Source organism: Bombus affinis, chromosome 15 (assembly GCF_024516045.1).
Source record: "Bombus affinis isolate iyBomAffi1 chromosome 15, iyBomAffi1.2, whole genome shotgun sequence".
Classification (NCBI taxonomy): Eukaryota; Metazoa; Arthropoda; class Insecta; order Hymenoptera; family Apidae; genus Bombus; species Bombus affinis.
Window position 1 is genome coordinate 4,669,210 of NC_066358.1, and position 22,772 is coordinate 4,691,981.

The window sequence follows — 22,772 nt, forward strand, 5'->3', positions numbered from 1 at the left end:
ACATTCGTAATTCCGGCTATCTGTGTTTGATACAAGTCTTAAATAATCCCACTGAATAGTATGGTCGATTTACGAGGCCGATGATCTCTCAAAAGATACTTTCGAAATAGTTTAACGGAATTTGATAGATACCATGGAAACCGTAACACAGCGGGGCTGCAGCTTGTAGCTCGGTCGAATGAATGCTTAATTTCATTGGGGATTCAACTCTCATACCGCGTCATGGCGGACGTGCTATAACTAATAAAATTAGCGAGTATTCCAGCACAATTCTTCCAAGTTATTTTAATTATTTTTACTAACTGAACGAACGAATCGAAGCAAGCCTCGTTGATTCTATCGCACGTCGATCGTATGAAATCAATCAATGATATCAAATATGTAAAAATGGAATAATACAAAGTAATAAAGGCAATAATTTTTCATACTTTATATTACTACAATATGTTTCCTCGGTCTAGATGAATTTCAATGAGTAACGAATAACAATGAATTTCAATGATTATAATACGATATCGTCTGGAAATACAGTTTCGTATAACTGACAATGAAATGGAGATTTTGAATGCTGTTATAAATCCGTGAAAAACATTTATATTTCCAGTCAAGTTATTTATGGTTGAACAGAGGCTGTTGATCTACGTGCGAGGAATATACACACAGATCTTTCTATTTCTTGCTTCTCAATCTACTTCCAGATTTTCGCATCGACATGTTTGCTGCCCGATTCTAATCACGAAAAAGATGTTAGCTCTCGGTGAAATAAGTCGATAGAATGAAAGTTCACGAGGAACCACACGTTCATCTCGTTTGTTTCTCGAAAGACGAACTGGTATTAGATGCAGCATCTAGAAAAAAGGTTTCAGCAAGTTTTCTTCTCGAGCGGCATCTTTGCGATCCGTATTCACTTCTGATCAGGATGTATTCGTCTTCTTTACGATTGGCGGAAATTTTCTCAACTTTCCCCGGAAGGTGTTCGTAACCGGGAGTGAAAGCTCGGGCTTAAGAAACAGGACTAGTAGCGTCTCGCGATCCTGACTAGGCAGGCGTGAAATCCTGGAAGGACCGGATCCAATCTGCTTGTAAAAGCAGAAACGCCACACAGTGTGGAACCAGTATCTCATCTTTCTTCCATCTCTCTCTGCCGCGTTCGTTCTCTCGTAAATCCGAGACGGACCCGCAATCTCGATGGATTACGTACACTCCGACGCGATTTTACAGTGCAACAGGGGAACCAGGGTACTGCAGCTATCCATCGAAACTTCCTAAGTCCGACGACGTCGAATCCTTGTCCAGTAAATTTCTAAGGATCCGACCGCTTTCCCATTGACCACTCCGATGCTAGAAATAATCTTTTCTGCAGCCGTTCGAGCAAGCTCGCCACGAAGTCTGAAGAAACTGTATTCAACACTCGTTTATATAGGGATTGCATTGTTGGCCGATGTAAAGAAGAATTTAATGAGGAGGTTGTTGTAAGTACAGTAAAATTCCATTTATCAAACTCATGGACGTAATAATTCTTACAACCGAAGTTCATATGGTGGAAAATAACGTAAAACGAGGTTCGATGCATCTTTCTCTGCAAGTTAACTTATAATTTCGTGAAATCACGTTTCTTCGCGTAACTCGCAATAGAAGCGCTTTTAAAGGGAACAGTCGTATTTCACAAAACACGAAGCTACGTTTTTATCGATTCTAGCGGCGATCAGTCGTTTCGAAGGATCAAGCATCGACGAGGTGCACAATCCAATTAACCGTCGCTTTTTTCTGGCTGAGAGATTCCGGTAGTTCAGCCTGCCTCGTTATCCACCCTTTTTATACCTTCGTCGTTATAATTCGATAATTCCCGTGTTTGCCAGCTTTTCCTTCAGCAGTTGACGATCCAATAGGAACGTTTCGGTATAATGGGAAGGACTTTACTCGCGGGAAAAGAAATATCCCCGACGGCGAAGGATCGTCGTTAGAAGCGAACAGGATTGTTTCACGACGAAGGGATTCTCGGTATCCGAGATTCCCAGTTAGATTGAAAGGGATTTTCGAAACAGGATGGCCTTCGTTGGAATCCTTTGCCCGTTCGTGATTCGATTTCGACCAGACGTATCTTTGATACACTCTGGCAGAAATTACCTCTTCCTTCTATGAAGTCTAACGTCTATGAAGTTATTTACACAGCGGAAGCTCAATCTGTATTCATTGATTCGGAAAAGAAGCGAACATTTGAAAGTTCTACGAGCAACTGCGTCGAAATTGTCGAAGGTCTTTTCTTTCTTCTACGTCAGTGGAAGAAAAAGGAATATTGCAGGCGCGATAAAGTTAAGAACAGGAGAGAGATGCAGGTGGAGTGAACGGGTTATCATAAAACTCGTACACCGTCAAGCCGAGAAATATTGAATTCTGCGACTAGCAAAGAGCGACCGAGAGCCGAATAATTAACGCGATTATATTGCAATTGTTTTGCGAGCACGAACTAATTTATAATGTGAACGTGGTCAGTGTCGGATTAAAGCACAAAAATTTATTTCATGCGAGCGCAATTTAAGCGCGTTTTAATTAAAACTTCCACCGGACGATTTGTAATTTAAACTTTTATACCTGGTACGCGTGGGTAAAAGTGGCGAATACCGCCGAAGAAAATTTCGGGCGAGCTGTTAAATGAGACGCAAGGAAAATGTTCTTTTTTTCATAGAATTTCTTCCTTCCGTCGTGTGTTGAACAGTATGTTTCAATTCGCACATGTTAATTACTCGGTATAGCAAGGTTGCTTCTGCTTAACGCGCGTCCTAGTCTCGTAACGTTCAACCTCTTCGTTCTCTATATACTAAATTCGTCCGAGAAATACGGTGCCCTCTTTTTATTTGCGCTCGTTTAACACTAATGACACGTCACCCGGCGTTGTGGTCGAAAAATTCACGCTCATTAGAAGTTCGCATCGTCTCTGCTCACGAACTTTTCCTCTGAATAAGATTCGGAATCCTTATGGCATACTGCTGCCTATGCTTTTCCATAGTTTGCCAAAAAACGTTCCGATTTTATGAATTTGCATGGCGAAATTTTCAAAGTTCCATTTTTACTACGCTGCAACGCTGCCTCCGCAAATGTGTTTTGATAACATATGATTAAGATCGGGATCATTGAAAATGGAGTGGTCTATGTATTAAGTCGCCCGAAAAGTTCCTTTCGTTTTATAAGAAAATAATGGATGCACAACATTTTTCGTTTTATATTATTTTATCGAATTACGTATGATCCGTTTTGTTCTATTAAAATAAAGATCACAACGTTCGACAGATTAGGTTTCATGTTTGTATAAAGATGCGTTGTTGTAAAAGAAAGAAAGACACTTTTCGGACAACCTAATACTTTCTTCTGCTTTATGAGAGTGATACGAGCTATGGAGGTTAAAATTTAACGCCAAGAACGTGATTTTCCAGTTATCTTTATGTCAATAGGAATTCTTTTTTACACTCTCATTTAAAATATTTTGTTCCATAGCACTAACACTTGCTGCTTGATCAGTTGTCGTAAAATTTCCGCGAACTCAGCATAACGATCTGGAACAACGTCGGAAATTTCGGATATTATTACGAGAATTAAGAACTGCTTCATGATCTATGCACCATTAAAAGAAAAAAGAAACTGTAGGTATTTGTCAAGAATTTCAAGAAGTCCAGTGTAAATTCAACTTGTCGTGAAAGGACGTATAAAACAGAGGCACGAAATTATAAACACTGCATTGCCCTCATAGCTGAGACATTCTTCGCCAAAAATCCTTTTCAAGCTTTCAAACAATCCTGAAAGAGCGTCCCTAAATGCACAGCCTTTCAACCGTTTCAGTATGATTTCAAGCTGGCTGCGGGTGGTCCATCACAGCCTGCCACGAGCAGAGGATCTGTTTCTATGAACAGGCGAGATCAGGTGGTCGCGTGGGTTACTCTTGTTCCGTCGGTGTCTTCGCAGTGGCGAGCATTACTAACGAAAAAAATGGCCGGTCTGTGTTTCCTAGCATCCGGTTTCATTTCAGATTTAGGTCGCGATAAACGCACGATGCTCGGACGTCTATCGTGAGCGTGGTTGTTTCCTTGCACGTTGCTTATCTCCGCAGCAAACGATCTCCTCTTCAACTTCACGGGGGAAGGCCTCTTTCACAAAAAACAAAAAAAAAAAAAAAAAGAAGGAGGAACGAGGGGAAAAACTACATCCAGGCGAAGTCGAGACCTCGGCTCACGACTACCCTTCCGTTCCGCATGAAAAAACATCCGTGAAACATCCGGCTCGAGTCTTTTATATACGGGCGGCGTAAGCACCGAACCGGAAATCGTCCGATTTCTGCTGCGATAACGTGTTTTCATCGAGCTTGCGCGTGATGATAGGTCGAATAAAAATATCGAGACGAGAGTCCTTAGAATCTGCCGCTGTATTTTTGCAATGACTTTTATCGTGTTACTTTCTTATGTTTAAACCAATCGATATAAGGAATTTAAAGAAACTGTGAAATAAATTTGGATCTATATTAATTTAAATGAATTTTTCGTGGTAATTAACTTCATTATTAGATTTTGTAGTAAAACTACTAAGAATAGAAATTGCTAAGTTAATTTAAACTTTGGTTTTGTTAAAACTTATTTTTTAGTCTATCTTTGGTAATACACGATTTAGATTTGATTAAGATTTTCTAGACATTCATTTGAATGTAGCAGCGGAATATATAACGATTAAAACATTTCTCAATATTCAACGTTAATCGAATATTTCAGTTGAACATTTACATTTTCCCATTAAAAATTGGATTCACGAGAAAAATCTAACACCTCATCCGATAATAATCCAGGGTTTCGTGGAGGATAGACTCGTTCTCTGGTTCGTTCATGAATGAAAATTACGAAAATCATTATCGTACCGTATCCCTTTGATCTCGTTAACGAGACGCGGGTAAAAATGCGGATGCTTGATGCTCGTATACAGGTTAATTTAAACCCGCAGACGCGTTATCGATCGCTACATTTCAACGGTGCTACTAATCCCGCATTTTAGACAAAAAAAATATTTTTCCATTTTATTCATCTGTCAAATTCTTGCCTCGCCTTTTTCCTTTAAACTCATACAAAATCCAGGATTAACATTTTCAATTTTTCGTTGCTTTTTCAATCTAGAATCACGGCCGCGGAAAGAAAAATATTTTTATTTCTAAAGATAGCAAAAATAGCGAAGGACCGAGCCAAATGAAATTTTTCCCTGCGATTTCGATAAATTCCTTCTTGAAATTATTTTCCAGATTTATAGGGCTGATGTTCTTAATTTAGAATTCTTGCTCCAGGAGTAAGAGAGCTATTCCAGAAAATGCAAATCACGGTTACGTGCGAGGAGCGCAAGAAGGCTCGATGAAAGGTAGATTCAATCATCGTTAACCTTGACGGGATTTATTAATTAATCGTGGTACTAAAAGCGGCTCGACTCTTATCGTGTAACTTCTATTAAGATCAACACCGTGATTAAGGACTCGAACATTTAGCCGAGCAATCGATCAATTTCACAAGTAGCTTTCATCGTTTTGAGCTGTTGGATTTTCGAAACCTGACAAAAATTTAATTCATTCTCTGAAATTAAACGATGCACGCGATGTACATCGGGCAACGAATAAACGAGTTTTGAGATATTCTTTGACACGAGTCGATTTTCATCCGGTACGCTTCATTCGCGTGAAAATTTAAATATCCCGCGATGCGTTATTGATCTCAAAGCGGCCCACGTTATTATTCAATTAAAAACGATTAATTAGAGTTATTACCGTCTGTCTTCTGATCTCCGCGCTCGCTGTTATTGGATTCATCGTTCAAATTAACGACGCATCGAAAAATTAACCGGCACGTACAAAGCGTGTTAAATGATAGAGAAACCAGGACACGCATCATGGCGATTACTTCGTTTAAAACAATTGGGTAATATTTTTAAGGTTTAGAATTAAAAATGTCGAATAAACAACAACAGTCTCCTCTTCGAGAAAATCTTACAATTTGCGAGCCCGTTTTTAAGATTCTCCGAAAATGATCAAAAACTTTCCCCAATTATCACAGGCAAATCTAACTTAAAGAATAGCTGAAAATCGTCAAACTACAATCTTCCAAGTAGATCTGCGAAATCATCGTTAACTGCGTCTGATGTCTATCTAACTGATGTCTGTCAAGCGTTCGCCAAAAAATCATTAACTCTCGCAATCTCAAATCCATCTCCAAGCGTTTTATTCTGTCGTTACAACCAACTGTATTTTCTAGAACTTTTGCTCGCTACATTTTCTTTAACTGGGTTATCATTAACGTTCCCATTAGATTCTTGACATTCCCGAATGCGTTCACCGTCGATTTTTATGATAGATGTGATTTCAACGAATAAGTTATCAGCGTGGATATAAGAAGCGTTATCGGCGCCATATGTTTCCAGGTATGACACGGAAATGCAAATTGCGAAGAGCCACAGCGGCGGCTCGTAGCGATACGCACTGCATGTCTTTAATTTATATGCGAGCCACGGTCGCGAGATTTACGAGTGCCATGGAGCCAAACTCCCGAAAGTCGGCGCGAGAAAAAATTCTCTCAGCCCAGTTGGAAAATTCTTCTCGCACTGGCCAACTAATTAGTTAATATTAGTGAAACCTCGCTGCGTCCGCCGACCCGCCGACGTTCTCACGAGACGTTGGAGAATACTTGGCGGATTAAAGCTCTTACTCTGATCGTACGGTGGTTTTACCTTTGGCGATGTCTTGAGCCACTTCGTTTGGCCTAGATCCTTTACGCGGCAAAAACGGATAGCCGATACGTAACTGGAGAAACGACCGTGTACTTGTTCTTGACGAACTTTGCTTCTCTCGTATATATCACGTTATTACGCTGAATTCAATTATGACATTAATATAGGACACAAAGTTCTATTTTAATAAGTTTAAAACGAAGCTCGTGTTCGACTTTCGTAAGGATCTATATTGATCCTAACATCATCTCCGATGCCTCACTCGAAATAATCCCTGGTATGATATATGGCTGGTTCGTATTAGACTTTGATTACCCAGCTGGCGTTCTGGTAACCCTCTACAAAGGGTTTATGGGGTTATATAATCCGACCAGCCTGCGCCAGCACTCTTTCGAAGCCCCCACCGAATCTGGAGCGCTGTAAAATAATGGATAACCGGTATGCGCTAGCTTTATTAACCGTTTTATAGCTTCAGACGTGAAACTCGAACGGTTCGTGCTCGTCTTCTCACAATTGAATCTCATTCGGCGCGCAATTAAAGAACTCATCGACGGTGGCAAATGATACCAAGGAATTTTAACAAGTCGGACAGGGAGCGATTATTCGAATTATTATCGAAAGATCAGTTCGTGTTTGAACTCCTTTTAAAATTCTTCCCGAGTTCTAATTTAATTGCAAGGACCGATTTCGCATCGAAGACGATTCAACGTTTCATTATTTCGCAAAGGCAGAAAAGGGTTGCGCGATCATGCGAAAGTTCGTGAAAATTGACGAGAGACTGATTTTAGATTAGATTAGCTTTACCGATTCATCGTCGTGCGTTATCGTGACAAGTATGAAATTAACTCTTTGACGGTGTAATCAAATGATAAAACATTCGAATAATTATTTGTTCATCCTCAAGATTTCTTGCTGTATCAGATATTTCATGTCGCTGTAATGTCATGGTTTCAAATATTTTCGATCTTTCAGTCTATGAAAGAGACAAATTTGAATCTCAACAAGCATACGGCGAAACAACGTCTCGAGTATGCCACGTTAGGTGCTTCTGCTGCGTACATTGATCAAGTTTAGAAAAGTTTGACGGCCGTAATTCAGCAAGAGAACGCCATCAGCGCGGAACGATTAACAAAACAACGGCTAATTATTCACGAGGTATGAATTGCAAGGTTGGATTAATAAAGGATGCTATAGCATCTTGGTAAGCCGTCGGCTGGAATTAAATTTCCCCTTGTAAACTGTAGGTATAGTTTGCATAGCCATTACGAGCCTCCAGAGCCACTTTACTGTTCCGCCTCAGTGTCGTGCTATCGCGGTTCTACTCTGCCGTGTCTGTATTAAATTAGTAGCCATTGCTTTATAGTTTCCGTCGCTGCCCTCTGCCCGTTTCCAATTGTTCCTCATACGAAAATATTTATCCGTTTCGGTATAGCTTCCAGTTCCAGCCGGATGGCGATTTGTTAAGTTGATCCAAAAACTTGTTTCATTTAAATCGTAATTCCTCTAACATCGGAAACTAGCGGCTGGTCTGCGTGAACTATTTTTGATGCTGTACGTGGGCACGAGTAAAAAGTTAAGCGAAAAAGTCGAACGTTACACGAATACGGTCAATATTTGCACGGAGCTCGAATCTGTCATGGACACACGAACGGGCCGTATTTCGCTCTGTCTCGGGAATTATTTTTGTAACTGTCACCGTTACGCGAATCTCATAAATCTCTGGGTGCAGCCCGATCTTTTGTTCGTCGTATTCACAGCCCGACAAAGCTGGCTGCAAACGTTCCTAGAAAAATACGAGGTTTGACTCGCATAAAATATCGTGATCATGAACGATCCAGCTACGATTTAAAGAATATCATAACACTTCCTTGCACAAAAGGATCATTTGCATAATATTCCCTTCTCAATGATACAATAAACTTGAAACAATAACGTTTTTGTCGAGAACATTTTTCATCGTTCGTATCGAGCCAGAGCGAGCCTATTTGCATATTTATAACGAACGTTTATTCTCTTTACAAGTTAGTCAGGTTTCTAGTTATTTTATTATGAATACGTATTAATTTTTAGTTACAAAGTGCATATACGGCTAATCCGCAAACACCCAGCGAACAAACCTGGGAATATTCAGAATGAGAATGCACAGTTTACGATCGCTGTTAAACGAAACAGAGAATAAGAATGCGGATCTATTCAGTGGGAGTAGAAGGAGGTGGAGGGTGTTTTGCATTCAGAATGTGCGGTTCCGGCTGGTCTAGCGACCCGAAGACTCTAACCTCGAGTTTGCTTCCTGTTATGAGCCTCCGGTTTCCCGAATTCAAAGCTTACGCAGCCATTGTTTCGCGGCTGCAGTTTGCATATTCGAAATGTATTTGAACTCGTTACTTTTCCACCTTTTGCGGGGAAGTTACCGCGCTCTACATTCCTCTTTATCTCGTGAGAACGCAATTCCAGGTTTACACGTATTGCGAAAGAAATGCAAACTCGCTACTTCGAATTTTAAGGAGAATATTAAACCGTGTTAACTGTGCAATATCCATGATACGAATTCTGGTTAGAAATAATTCCACGAGTTTCGACAATTACTAACGATAATTTCCTAATTGCATACGAAGTTGTGAAACTCGATTTAATCGTAAAATAAAAAATAAAATAATCGTAAAGAATAAAATAATCGGAAATCTTGTCTTGCATAAACTCATAGTCGAATCACATCCTGATCAAAAAGGGTAAGTGCTCAAGGACTTCTACGTCGAGATATCAATTCTTTGCGAGGATAAAAATATCGCTTACGCGATTGCGACTCTTGTGGCAAACTTGGAACATGGAATAAGAGGGTAGCGTGTACATTTTGTTTACTTTTAAAGTAGCCCTGCCGGAAGTAGCATCGACAGAAGTTTTTATCGGTAAGATCCTGACGCGATCAATGTCGCGTTCAAGTGAAACTTCAACGAGAACTCAGAGAAGAAGGAACAATTTCAAGGACTGAAATAAGAGGAAGTTCGCACGAGTCGAAAATCCCATTGAATTGAAACTTGGAGGGATGCAAAGCACGACTTACCTTGATAAAAATTCTTCTATTTTCGTGATGAATGAATTCTTCGTTATCGCAACGGGGCTAAAGCTCTCGCAATTCAAAGTTCCAACTTAAAGGTACTTTTAATTGGAAAGATTCTCGTTGGTGATTCGCTCCCGCCTAGCTTTTTACCACTCGCATAAATAACGCTTTAGAGTCGCGCGACCCTCATGCTCGAAATACGTGCAATTCCACCGACAGAAGCCGACACACGATCATTAAGAATTCTACCGGTGTAAGCGGAGATTAGCGCCTGGCCAAGTCGTGCGTTATTTAATATGCAAACAAGAAAAATGTAACTATAAAGAAAAGAAGTTTATTGAGCCGAGCCACGCGCTGTATTTATATCTTCGCATAATTCAAATTCACCCTTCTCTTTTCAGAATTACGCGTGCCGGTTGACGCATATCCTCTGCAACTTAGAAATTGAAAAGTTTTATTGTACTTTACGAGCCATTGGCTGATCAAGTTGAAGAGTAATGTTCAGCAATTTAACTCGATCGAGAAAAGGGAACGGTAACGGAATATTAACTGCTGTATCGCTCACCGATCGAGTGGGCGATACGTTATCGACGGCCAAGTTGTACCACTAAAAAATTGCGAATAATTCATGGCCAAGCTATCGAGTCGACCAGCTGCAAACATCAGAGGCTGAGAATGAAACGAGCATTGTTCTCTGGCAGTCGACTATTTTCTGCTGCTATATTCATCGCGTCCAATCTCCGTAATTATCGTGCCGGCGATCCATCGATCGATCGATCCCATCGACATCAATTGTTACCGTTAAGCCTGTACGCGCGTGTATCGTTGGACGCTGGCTGGTCCACTTGACGAGTAGAGACTAGGACAAGCCTAGTTAAATCGATCATCGGCCACTATTTTTTTCCTTTTTTTTTTTTCGAGCTTTAACCAGCCTACCGAAGGCTGAGTTTCGCCACGTGTAAGTGTCACGCACCATCGGTATCGCTAATTGCGCCAACCATTAAGGATCTTCCAACTTGAACAATAAATGGTCGTTACGAGTTCTGGGCTACGCCGCGCCGTTGTATAAAGCGCACTTCATCACGGGGGAGGCTTCTTCTCTTTTATCGCAAATTAATTAATCCCAGACAGTTTTCATTAAAACTGCGGGAGACGCGGAGGCCTGCTTTGCGGGATCCGCCTCGAAAGCATTGCTCGCTCCCCTCGCCATTTCGCTTCTGCCTCCTTAGGTTAATGTTTCCGCAGAATTCGATTAATTTCTTCGGTGCCTGTAGTTGACTCGTAGAGAACCCGACTACTGCACGTGTATCGTGTCGTTCTCATGTCATCCGTCTCTTTTATTTCTATTCTACCGCGTATCGACGAACTACTTTTTTTTATAGTTCCTTTTGTTCCTGTATTTGTGAGCTAATAACTTTTTTGGATACTCTTTCTCTCTTTTACATTTTTTTTATTATCTTTTGTAGGGTTGAAAGAGCCATTTCAAAATGTTTTATAAAACGCGTACAATAGACGCATAAGTTTTCTATGGTCAGCGTTCAAACGTTAGGTTATTCGAAAAGTTGGTAGCATTTTTGACAATAGACACGCGTATTCTACGTCAAATTTCTATCCATATATTTTGATACTAAGTATTTCGACAAATACTGTTTCTCGTACGAAGAAGAAGCCGGAATCGATCGATTATTAAGATTTTATTCTCTAGTAGAAAGAACAAAAGACTGTTTCTGATTACATTGGACAAATCCGTAAATTTGAAAATCTACATAGAAGTTACACTGTTTAGTGCAAATATTTTACGAACATAACATACTACTACATACGTAACTAGATACTCTGTAGTTTCTATACCCATTTTCGGATTTGTTTCAAAATTTATCAATATAAACTCGATAATGGAAATTAGCCTTATACGAGATAGTCTTGTTACAATGGCAATTTCGAAATATTTCATGACACAGATAAATAAATCATTGGAAATGTTTCTCTCTGAAAACATTGCTCGTCCCGTCTTTTATTTGTTGGTTTACCAATTTTGACATCGAACGTTTCATTAATAAACGTTTGTCTCATAAATTTAGCAGATTTCATAGCGATTAATCGGATATGTCCGGCAACATATGGATAACGCGTTGCATATTTTATTAAGCATTGTGTATGCATTTATATTTCCGCTTCATTCTCGGTATTAAACATGTATTACCCTATTTATCAAAGTTTACCGACTATTTAATCAATATTGCGAATCAATTCATAACAATGGCGAGCGGATATTCCAGCTATAAAAACGAATGGAACGCCGTTCGAGGAAATATCGCAGCGCGCTAACTTTTTAATACGGTTCTCTTAACTTTCGCTCGTTATCTCTTATCATCAGCGAGTGATCTATGTATATTGCTCTAGGTTTTTCTGGCACAAAAATAAATACTGTAGTAACAACGTGTTAAGTTCTCGTTAATCAGGTGCTAATTACTTAGAAAGACTTTTTAGAAAATTCAATTTAAACAAGATTCTCGGTTGTTATTTTTGAAACGTGGCTTCAGAAAGCTAGCTAGCTGGCGTTTTTACTCAGGCCCCCGGCCAAAGTTAACAGAGGAGTTTCATCGAAAAAAGGAAAATCCATGAAAGCAGCCGATTCTTTGCTCGGATCGAGTTAAAGGGATGTTTGCGTGTTAACAACAACTACTTCTTGATCACACAACTTTATCTATCTTGCGAAGCCCTCTGATCTCCGTCGTCGACAGTAGTTTGCTTTCGGAAACCGCTAGCCGGAAAGGGTAGAAGAATGAAAATCGCGCGGCAAGCTTTTTCCGTGAATCCGATTCCGAACTTCGGACTCTCGAGAGGTTTCTGTTCAAACGTTTCGCGAAGACGAACGAATCAGCGAAGAAAAGGAAGACAGCTCAAGCAGAAGCACCTCGAGTATTTTTCCAACTCTTTTTCCTGCTTCTGGTAAAGATTGCAAGGAAACGCAGCCGTGTTGCTTTTGACGTTAACCGTGCTCGTTTCTCAAACATTCAATCGAATTTCCTTTGATTCGATTAAGGAGATCGCAAAGTATATTTAGCTGAGAATGTATACCGATATCTTGCAGTAGAATCGGTTAGAAACGTTCGTTTACCGAAACTGTGATTAAGAAATATAATTGGAAATTTGTTAACAAGAGACACGAATTCTAAAGAACTTAGTAACGCGAAGTCTAAAACTTACGATTCTTATTTTCTCCTTTTTCACGTGAAACTAATTTTCTTTCATTTCCCTTTGGCCGCAAAATTATCGCCGTGTAACGACCCGGCTCGGATAATCGATCGCGATTTTCTTTCACGCGGAAACTTCAACCGCGTCTGAACGTTTATGCAAATCGTCTGCAGCCTTTAAAAGGCCGAAATTAGGTTAGCCTCGTGGTGATCTAACGATTCCGCCGTCACGAAACCCTCGCTCCTTATTTCTCTACGTCGTAAACTCATTTAGGTTAAACGGATTTTCATGGAAGCCTCCAGCACACGCTGTGCTTTCCACCATTGTAATAAAGAACCATACCTTTTTTTAAATATTTTAAAGTATCAAGTTTATCCACGATAGATGCGAAGACCACAGGCAAAGTACATCACGTTTCTGCTTTTTCTTACAAGGGAGTAATTTTAAAACGGAGAAGACACTCTTCGTTTGCCTTTCGTTGGCATTTTTGTGTCTTTTAATATTCTTGGTTTTTTTCTGCAAACCTTCTGAATTTATTATCATCTTTTTTTTGGGGTTTCATACATTGTTTCCTTTTTCAATTGTAGCGGCACATGATTCAATGGAAGACTCGAATCGGGAGGGACTCATATTTTTGTGCCTTGAAGTGTCAACGTTGTTTTGGTTTATTAGATTCAAAGGTAAACGAACTCCGGACAAAATATTATCGCTTTGATTTGGAATCGTCAACCGGAGTTACATTGGAATTTTTTATAATACCACCGGTCGATACAAATAGACGAACGTACTCTCTAAAACAATCATTATACCGAGTTATTATAGGGAGTCATACAGTTGAATAGCGAGCTTAGTATTCAACAGTAGCATTGAGCGTATATTTTAATATACACTGACTATTACAATTTTATCACTCGTCTCTTTAATAACCCAACACGTCTAATAAACCACCTCACAACTATAATACACGAAACGCTTCTTTTCAGATGTTAGTATTACAATGAGAAAAGTGTGCGAAAATGGAATTATCACGCACATTTCCTGCGATTTTTCCGTGTAATTTAAGCGCTATGTACGTAATCGTGGCTCGGTGGAAATCGAACGAAACACAAGTGTTTGAGGTATGTGGACCAGAGAATGACAGTATCGAGGTTGGAACTTGCTCGTATTCCCAGTGGCGGTTGAAAACGGCACGCGAAACTGAAACTACGCGGGTACACGTATTATTGCATTTGAAACTATGCCGTGTTCGTGAAAGATATTTTCGTAATAACAAGACGACAGTTGCAGTTAGTATCTCGATTCGTACACCGGAGGCTGGCTAAGCGTCGCCATTTGCTACAGGTTGCCAGTAGCGTTCCAACGATGATAGCGTCTAATTAGAACACTAACTCGCGAATTCCTTTATTAGAATCGCTGTCTAACGACGCAAGCGTGGCAAATGATTGTACGATTTTATCGAAAACCGACGAGAAACGCGCATTGCATAGAAGGCAAACGATTTCGAATAATCTACATTGCTTCTGATAATTTTCGTCTATATTCGTAACGAAATCAACTCCTAGCATTTGTCTCTTATTTTAGAGGAGAAGTGAGACAAATGAAAGAGCTAAATGCGAAAGACAGAGAGGAAGAGATTAAATTAGAGTCGAACGAGGAAGCAAAAGTAAAGGCTTTAATTTCGAGTCGACAGGAAAAAAATATAATTGCTAACGATCCACGTTTGGCTGGCTGTTAACAAACGTTTCTCGGTATGCGCTGCTTCGCAATCAACAGCTTGGAGTAGCGTAGAACAGTTCAAATCGAGCACGCCTCGTTAACCATTTTCGGTTTTTGCTTTCTACCCGAATGAACCGAGCATCGAGCATCTTTCGAGGACGATGCCAACGACCTAACCGGAGCGAGAATCGGTAGCCGACGTAATTGCCCTTGCTTCGAACTGCTTTGTTCTCTCTAATCGACATTAACATTGCCTTGATGTTCGTCAATCTGACGGATAGACGGTGAATTCCGTTTGACGCACCTACTGTTGGAATGCGAGCCCCCAACAGTTTGGAATCCGGCCATTTTACGCTACAATAGTAATTGTAAACTCGATCGTGACATCAGACGGACGTCATAGCTCACCGGATCACGATCCTGACAGCTTACGTTCAACGATGCTTCCGATAAATTTACTAATCGGATAACGAAATTAATTAAGATTCGATCGAAGACTATCTACGAGAGAAAGTTCTGGTAATTCCATGATCGTTATTGATTTGTAACTTGAAATGGAATTATCTGTTATGCTAGATTAGATGGAAAGTTTTCTTGTTTTTGTTCTTCGAAAGAAAAGAAATCGATCTTTCTCGATACTTCTGTGCATAGTGACAAATGCGTCATGATAATTTTCTGTTCTTGGCCAGACAAAAGGTTACATTTTTACAGACGCCTTTAACATGATTTATCGATTGATACTATCAAGTATATTCAAGTAATCGTTTAATCATTTTTACAGCCATTTTTTTGTTCTATTGACCATCGTTTATTGTAAATCCTCGACTAAGATAGTAAATGTACAAACAAAACCTCTCGTCAGATTTTTGCAGTTTAGCTAATTGATAAAAATATTTGTTATTCTTGTGCAAGCTTGCAAGCTCTTGCAAGCTTATGATCAATAGTTATACTATAACAGATAAAGCTTAATCTAACGTAATTAAGATTAATCTCTACAATGTAAGATAACTCGTGAGTCGCCACATCTTATTTCTTTTTTATTAGATATCGCGTAACAAAGTTAAGATTCAAGGAAAGAGCCACTCATTCGAGTGGTAACATTTTTTCGTTCCAAGGAAATCCACAAGCGAAAGGTTCGACCCTTCGAACGCTTGAGCGAAATGGTAGGTTAACTGGCAAACGTACGTACGAGTGGAAGGTTTGCAGAAAAACGGAAGATCGGTTTTTGAGAACGTTCAGCTGCGACGAGTTTCGTTCGACTACGGTAAAAACCTCTTTTGTAAGATAGAAGGAAAAGGGGAGAGAAGCTTTCACGGAGTTGCTAGGCGAGCTTGTCGAGCAGCAGAAGTGCGTGAACAGCGTAAACCTGGATTCAAGTGGTGTCGAGGCAGTGCGTTTTAATTATGGCCAGCCTGCTTTTCTAACCTTCGTCAAGCACGTCGTGCTATTAGACCCGAGATTATTCCTACTAATTATCTTAATTACGCGTGCCTGCAAACGGCACAGCTAAGCTAAAACCGGCGACCGCGTATAATTTGGCAATTTCGAGTTGAATAAAAGCCACAATACGAGATAAACACGTAATTTTTTCCCTCCCCATGTACACCCCTCTCTTATAAGTTTTAGGACGCTTATAGAAGGTCAGGTAACCGTCAAACGTTATGAGCAGAATACTTACTAGAATCTCTATGAATTATTATGGTAACTGAAATTTTATATGAATTAAGAGAGCGAAAGGTTGTACGAACTTCGATAAGCGAAGGGTCCATAGATTCAATATTGTAATACAAATTTTTATCACCAATGAGATTTTTATTATCTCTTGCTCGTGTCTTGTATTTCAAATCCATTGCTACTTGTAGCACTTAGCATGGCTGTATCTTTTATGATGGGAGAATGAAAGTTTTCGAAAGGAACGATACGTTTTAATTTATATGATATTTCACTAGCCATAAGTCAAGTAAAACGACAAGAGCCTAAAGTTTCAACGTTGAGTTACAAGCCACTAAGCTCGTAGTAGATAAGATTTTACTTCGATATTACTTTTCCTGCGTTATAACGGCGCTGCAATGCAAAAAGTTTCTTAATTACGCGTTTCTCGGACCCCGTTGTGATCTATTCACGGCTAGAAGATATAGTATTTTAAAGCGGTGTATATTGCCATCCCGTTGACCATTTTCACGTTAAATACACACTGTCGATGTCGATTTTAATAGGACATTAGCCAAAGTGGATTAAATTTATCGCGTTGAATATGCTGCGCGCATGGCTTCATATTCCACTTTCGTTATTCTCGTGTCATTTATTGGGATATAAAAATATTGGAAAAAATTTGAGAATTTCGTATTTAAATTTTTTTGTTGTCGGTTTCATATTTGAAATGGAAGTACTTTGAATGTGAAAGTACGTACAACGCTCATTCCAGGAATACAGCCGCGTTAAAATTCTCCGATATTAACGGGCTATCGATCCAAGAACGGTTGCCAAGCATCGTCGTAAACGGTGAATAAAATTTTCCCCTATTTACGAAGCTCCGATCAAGCGATCGTCGACCAAGTCAACCGAAATTTTGTCGCGAAAAATCGATATATCACGATCTCCGCGACGCTCGAGTTTCCGGAGACGCGAAACTCAACTCGGGGATCGACGAAACAACGTTTTATCTCGCAGAATATCTCACCCCGTTTTCGGCGAGCGATCGTGCTCGTCATTCAGACGCACTTCCACCCCCTTGAATAAGCGGCAGGCTGCGTTGCACGATCCCTCGAGCATCGTGCAACATTTTTCATCGGTAGCTTATAAATATCTTCGTCTTTCCGTGGTTTCTTCCTCGTTTCTCTAGCCGTGCTTAGCTACAAAGAAATTGACGGTCGAGACGAAGCTCTCCGTTTCATCCGATGATATACCGTGATGCATGCAAGGTATTTTTCAATCGTGTCGATTGTACGATTTCTACTCGTCAATAGTTGAGAGTTATCGCTTGGAGTGTGAATTTAAAGTTTAATCTCTCGTGCGTCTCGAGGAACGAGTTTCATTGAAAGAGAGGAAAGTGTCGGATAGCCGTGTCTTCCACTTCTATTTTAACGAGCTAGCGAGAAATAAATATGCATAAAGTCTTTTTTCCTTGTCCTTCGCTAGACGTCTAGCAAATTATTATTCACAGAGTCGCCCAATTTTCACGTCAATTGTTTACTGTCAACTATTCAGCCTTAAAGAAACGTCACCTACGTATATTTGCTCGACGGCCTGACACGGATACATTTTTTACTCACCGTTAATGAACAGTTTTAATTGGAACAGCCATTTTACTGTACATCATTCGCGAAGTGGTACGCATGTACAACCACTACGAATTGCACTGGTAGCTACACCGACGGCTGTCGAAATGGTCGAAAAAGAAGGAAACAGTGGCAGTTCGGTAATTTTGCTTGACTTTGTTATTAGAACGACCTCGCGTTCGAATATTTTCGCTATCTACCGATTAATTTTTCGAACTGCTGACATTTCTATTCCCGGTTCGCGCGAGATTCTATCACGGCCGTATTTAATTTTATATCTAGCAGCTGTACCTACAAAACTGGCCGCGCCAATTTCCATTTGAGAGGCGGTGTGGCCTTTAGAGACAGTTTTTAGTCGAAAATATGAATTGCAAAACTTATATATACACTGGACCGCGTCGAACGCGCTGGCGAGCCACTGTGGAAATTGGACTTTTCGAGATTGCGAGTCTCCTGCTCAAGGAATATCCATGAAAAATTCCTCGGCGCGTAGATGCATCGGAAAAAGCATTCGACTCTTGTCAATCGAATCTAATTCACTTTTACCTTTCCATCGTTCTTAATTAAATCCTAGCCTGACGGATATCAGAGCGAAGGGGAAAAGTCGGGAAAGATCGACGCCGGCAACTTTACAATCGTTTCGAACCGTTTTCTTTTGTCGCCCTTTGCATTTCAATTTCCGCCGCTCGGAGCAATTTTTCCTATTCTCGTCTAACTTCGGACAGCGTACGCGAAGTTTGTTCGCCGAAACACCAAGCGTCCGGAAGGCAGCAAAAAGATCCACAGGGGAGAGCAAGGGGCAGAATTGAAACACACGAGAGCGAAGAAGAATTCGGGACGTGGAAGTGCATAAAGGTTGGCAATCTTCACAGTTTTACCGAGAAACCGCCACCAACGTTATTCCGGAATTACAGTGGACGCGCGTTATTCCGACCGTAGCCACTTTCCTGGCACAATGTTACGTCTAAGCTAGAGACGCCTTTGTCCGGGCGAATTCTTCACAGCTAACGAAAACCCTTCAGCGTAGCCGACCATCTCATTTTCCTCGCATGAGATTCTGCTGCAACCCCGACTCACGGCTTGTCTGACTCCAAGACCCGGTGTAATGAGCTGCCAGACATTGCTTCAGACTCACTTAGAACCGGCCCAACGAAATATCTCAGAACAACGACTACCAACTGTCCCTCACAATATACAGACACGGAGCTGACCTCTCTGGCTTCAACGAAACGTAATTCGTGTTTTTTACGTACATGCTGCTACGCATAGGTCCTGATAAAACAACGGGGTTAAATGAAAGAGAAAAATGTTATTCGCGTAAGGGTGATGTTTCGAACCCGTGTGTTGCAGCAATAAATGACAAATTCTAGGCGACGATCGGCGAGGGATATAATGTATATTTATTGAAATAATTCGTTGTCTCTATTATTCTAATGCAAGTAACGAATGGCAATTTCTTCGCACCGTGCAATTTCAATGATTGTTACTAAACATAACGGGGCAATGATCACGAACGAGAAATTAAATTTTTCCATTTTCACAGGGCATAGATGACATATTGCGTACTCGCGTATGTCGCGACAATTATTCGAAGAACGTGCTTTCATTTAATTTCATGGTATTCCAACTATGTTGATTTACCGGATGGACTGTTGCGTACTGAAAATTTAATTAGAATCGCATTGCCTGGTCGCGTGTTGTGCTTTCGATAATAATGCATGCGCGGGTTAATTAATTTGCAGTCCCGAATGCGCGACTGTTTAGCATTACGTGTGTAACGACGCTTTCCCCTGTGCCCGAGTTCCGGCTATTCTCTTTCGTTCCCGGCAATTTGTTCAATGCCTATCGGAAAGTACAATGCGTTTTACGCATTCCACGAACCAAGGAAATAAAATATTTGAAAAATACATGTACAGCTTTTGGAAAAAGAAATCTATTTTAATAGACTTGTTAGATTTATATCTATTATCTCTCTGTTTTTTTTTTTTAACGGATTCGATATAGCGTTGGTTATTAATTTTCATTTATATGATTTATCAAATGACCCGCTCAGAAGCCATACTGATCAACTCCATGAATGGAAAAATAAAGCAACGCGATGGTGTTTCGAGTATTTTTTAACGTTTACTTAAAAATTTTACAATTATTTATATCATCTATGCGAATAAGCTTGTGAAAATAAATTAGTTATCGTTTTAAAAACCTTACGAAAAGATAAATATAAATAAATGCGATATGACAGATAAATATTACTTGAAAATCATATTTTAATTTCAATATATTCTTTATATTTATATTGATCGATTATATGACGTATATACCTTCCTGTATTTTTTTTTTTAACGAATATAATATAGAATTGATTATTAGCTTTTGCTTATATGATTTTTGAGATAACAATGGACGAATCTTGGTGCGTATGTTCATTGAAAAATGCTGGTCTGCGTCGAATGAAAGTCGAGTTGCAAAGGGTGGATGCAGGAAGGACAAGGAGAGGATTATCCCTGAAAAGAGTTGTGAGACAAAGTCCTATGGAGTAGCGAGCTACAACCGCGAACGAGGGCTAATAACCTAGGAAGTTAATTACGGCCGTAAACTGCAAGGGGGTTGTTTGACTATCCCTTCGTAGCAAGGGTGGCTGACATAACGTGGCCTCGTTATAACAGAGCCGCGCTAATCCCTCGTCTCGCATTGCCCTTTCGAAGCGATCGCACATCGTGAAAAACACCATCTCGCCCTGCGTGCAGCAAATCTATGGAAATTAACTCGAAACCCCGACTTAACCTAAGGCTAACCGCGCGCTAACGCCTGCAACTCTTTCCCATAATTATTTTCCATGTTCAAACTTCATTTTGTGATCTTTCATTTTGTGATTCTTTAATACGTTTACCTTCTAAGTTCGTAAATTCGATCGGAAATTAAAGCTCCGATCGAACCAAGTAATTTGAGATGTTTTTATCAAACATAAGGATTCGTTGAGGAACATGTATCAATTCTAACATAGGCTTAGTTATAATTTATTTCTAACTTATATTCTCGAAGCTTTGATCGTAACAGACATCATGAATTACGAGTATTAAATAAAAATTAACGCGTACGAGCCTCACTGAGGATAGATCAACGGATGATTCTACTTAAAGCTTCAGTTTAATAGGTGATTATAAAGCTCTCACAGAGAATACTACTTACCGCAATTATTTTGTCCTACAAGATTAATTGCAGGGATGGAAAAATGGCTAGAAAGTTTGGTATAGTTATTTCTATGGTAAATAATGAAACAACCGCGATTAAAACACGGTCCGAAAAAAGTGAAACATGGTACTGAAGAGACTGATAACTACGAGGGAAGAACGAATGTTTACAGTATGAATAATTCATTGTTTCGGTGAAATTGCCCCCGGCACCGGTATGAACAATGAATGAATGCAGTTCGCAATAAGCCAAGAAGAAAATTACACGCAGAAATAATGCTATGGCGAAACTTTGTTCCTGTGGCGTGGTGCCGGTTCTACACGAGTACCATGTTAGTCCTTGCTTGTTGCGAAATCTACGGGCATGTATCTTCAAGCGTAAATCACGAGCAGAAGTATTGCATTCAGCCATTATTACTGAGAATTTGTTCTATCCGCGTTATTAAACGACAGAGAACCATCATAATCTCAAGCATTAATTAAGCTTAAACGAAAGTTCTAATTAAACGAAGAAAACTTTCTTGTTTACCAGGTATAGTACGCCTCCTTGTGTACCAACTATTCGTCTTTTTTCTTTCGTCTCTGGCGTTTGCCTGGAAGAAATCTACATATAGATGTTTGATAATGGAAAAAGATCACTTTTCTGACAAAAATCGGATACTGGACCGTGGTTCCGGAATCGACGCGGACCATGTTCTATTTCAGCGATGTATCGTTGGCCGCGTACCACCAAAACAATGCGTGTCAGAAAACATTTTTGGGACCGATCCGGAAAACGTTTCCTTTATCCGTGGCGCGCGAGCCGGATTGATCGGTGAAAAAAATAGGCTGTGACTCGCTTTTTCCCCTAGCTGGACAGCGATATCATTCAAATTTGATGAATATTGACAGTCGGTAGGCGCTCTGGTTGATTATCTTTATGCGCGGTTTGTTTTACAAACCAACGTTGCTAATGGCGTGCGTGCACACCAGAAACCGATTGAAAATTTCAGCGTTATCGAAGTTTGAAATTTTGATAAATCGTTCCGTATTCATTGCGTGGATCCAAAAAGGAAACTAGGTCACGTCACACTTTAACCGTCAAAAAGAGAAAAAAAAATTGATAAAACCCTGTCAATTCCTCGATTGACTTTCGTCCAACTCTTTATTCCCCTGTGAATAATACCGATGGCTGGTTCAGTTGCTTTTCTTTTCTTCTCAATTATGAAGAATTGTTATCAAGGGTGCCGGTTATAAAAATTCTGTTTCCAATACGATGTATGGAAATAGCTTGCACATAGAGCTTTCAATCTATTGTGGCGTGCTACATTTTATAGAATGTTGTGTCATTCTTTCGTCGTTACGCGTTCTTCTCGTTGAGTATCTCTATTTGAATTTGAAACTAACATTGTTCGCTAATAAATTTTACTCCTCTTTTTCATCGAAACAACGCGATTTCGATTACCTGTTTTGATAAATACCCGTATCGGTTCGATATCGCGGTTTAGAAAACGTATCTCCATCTGGCAAAATCGTCCAGTTTAACGAAAATAATCTTTTATCATTTATATAGATTCTTTAATTAATTAACATCGAGTTAATAGATGGCAA

General features: G+C 39.9%; 1 protein-coding gene across 6 annotated transcripts in view; it reads right to left on the reverse strand.

Annotated features, from left to right (window-relative positions):
* LOC126924921 (protein artichoke-like) overlaps positions 1–22,772 on the reverse strand; it is a 175,575-nt gene that overhangs the window by 17,946 nt on the left and 134,857 nt on the right. The gene's annotated exons all lie outside the window — the stretch shown is intronic.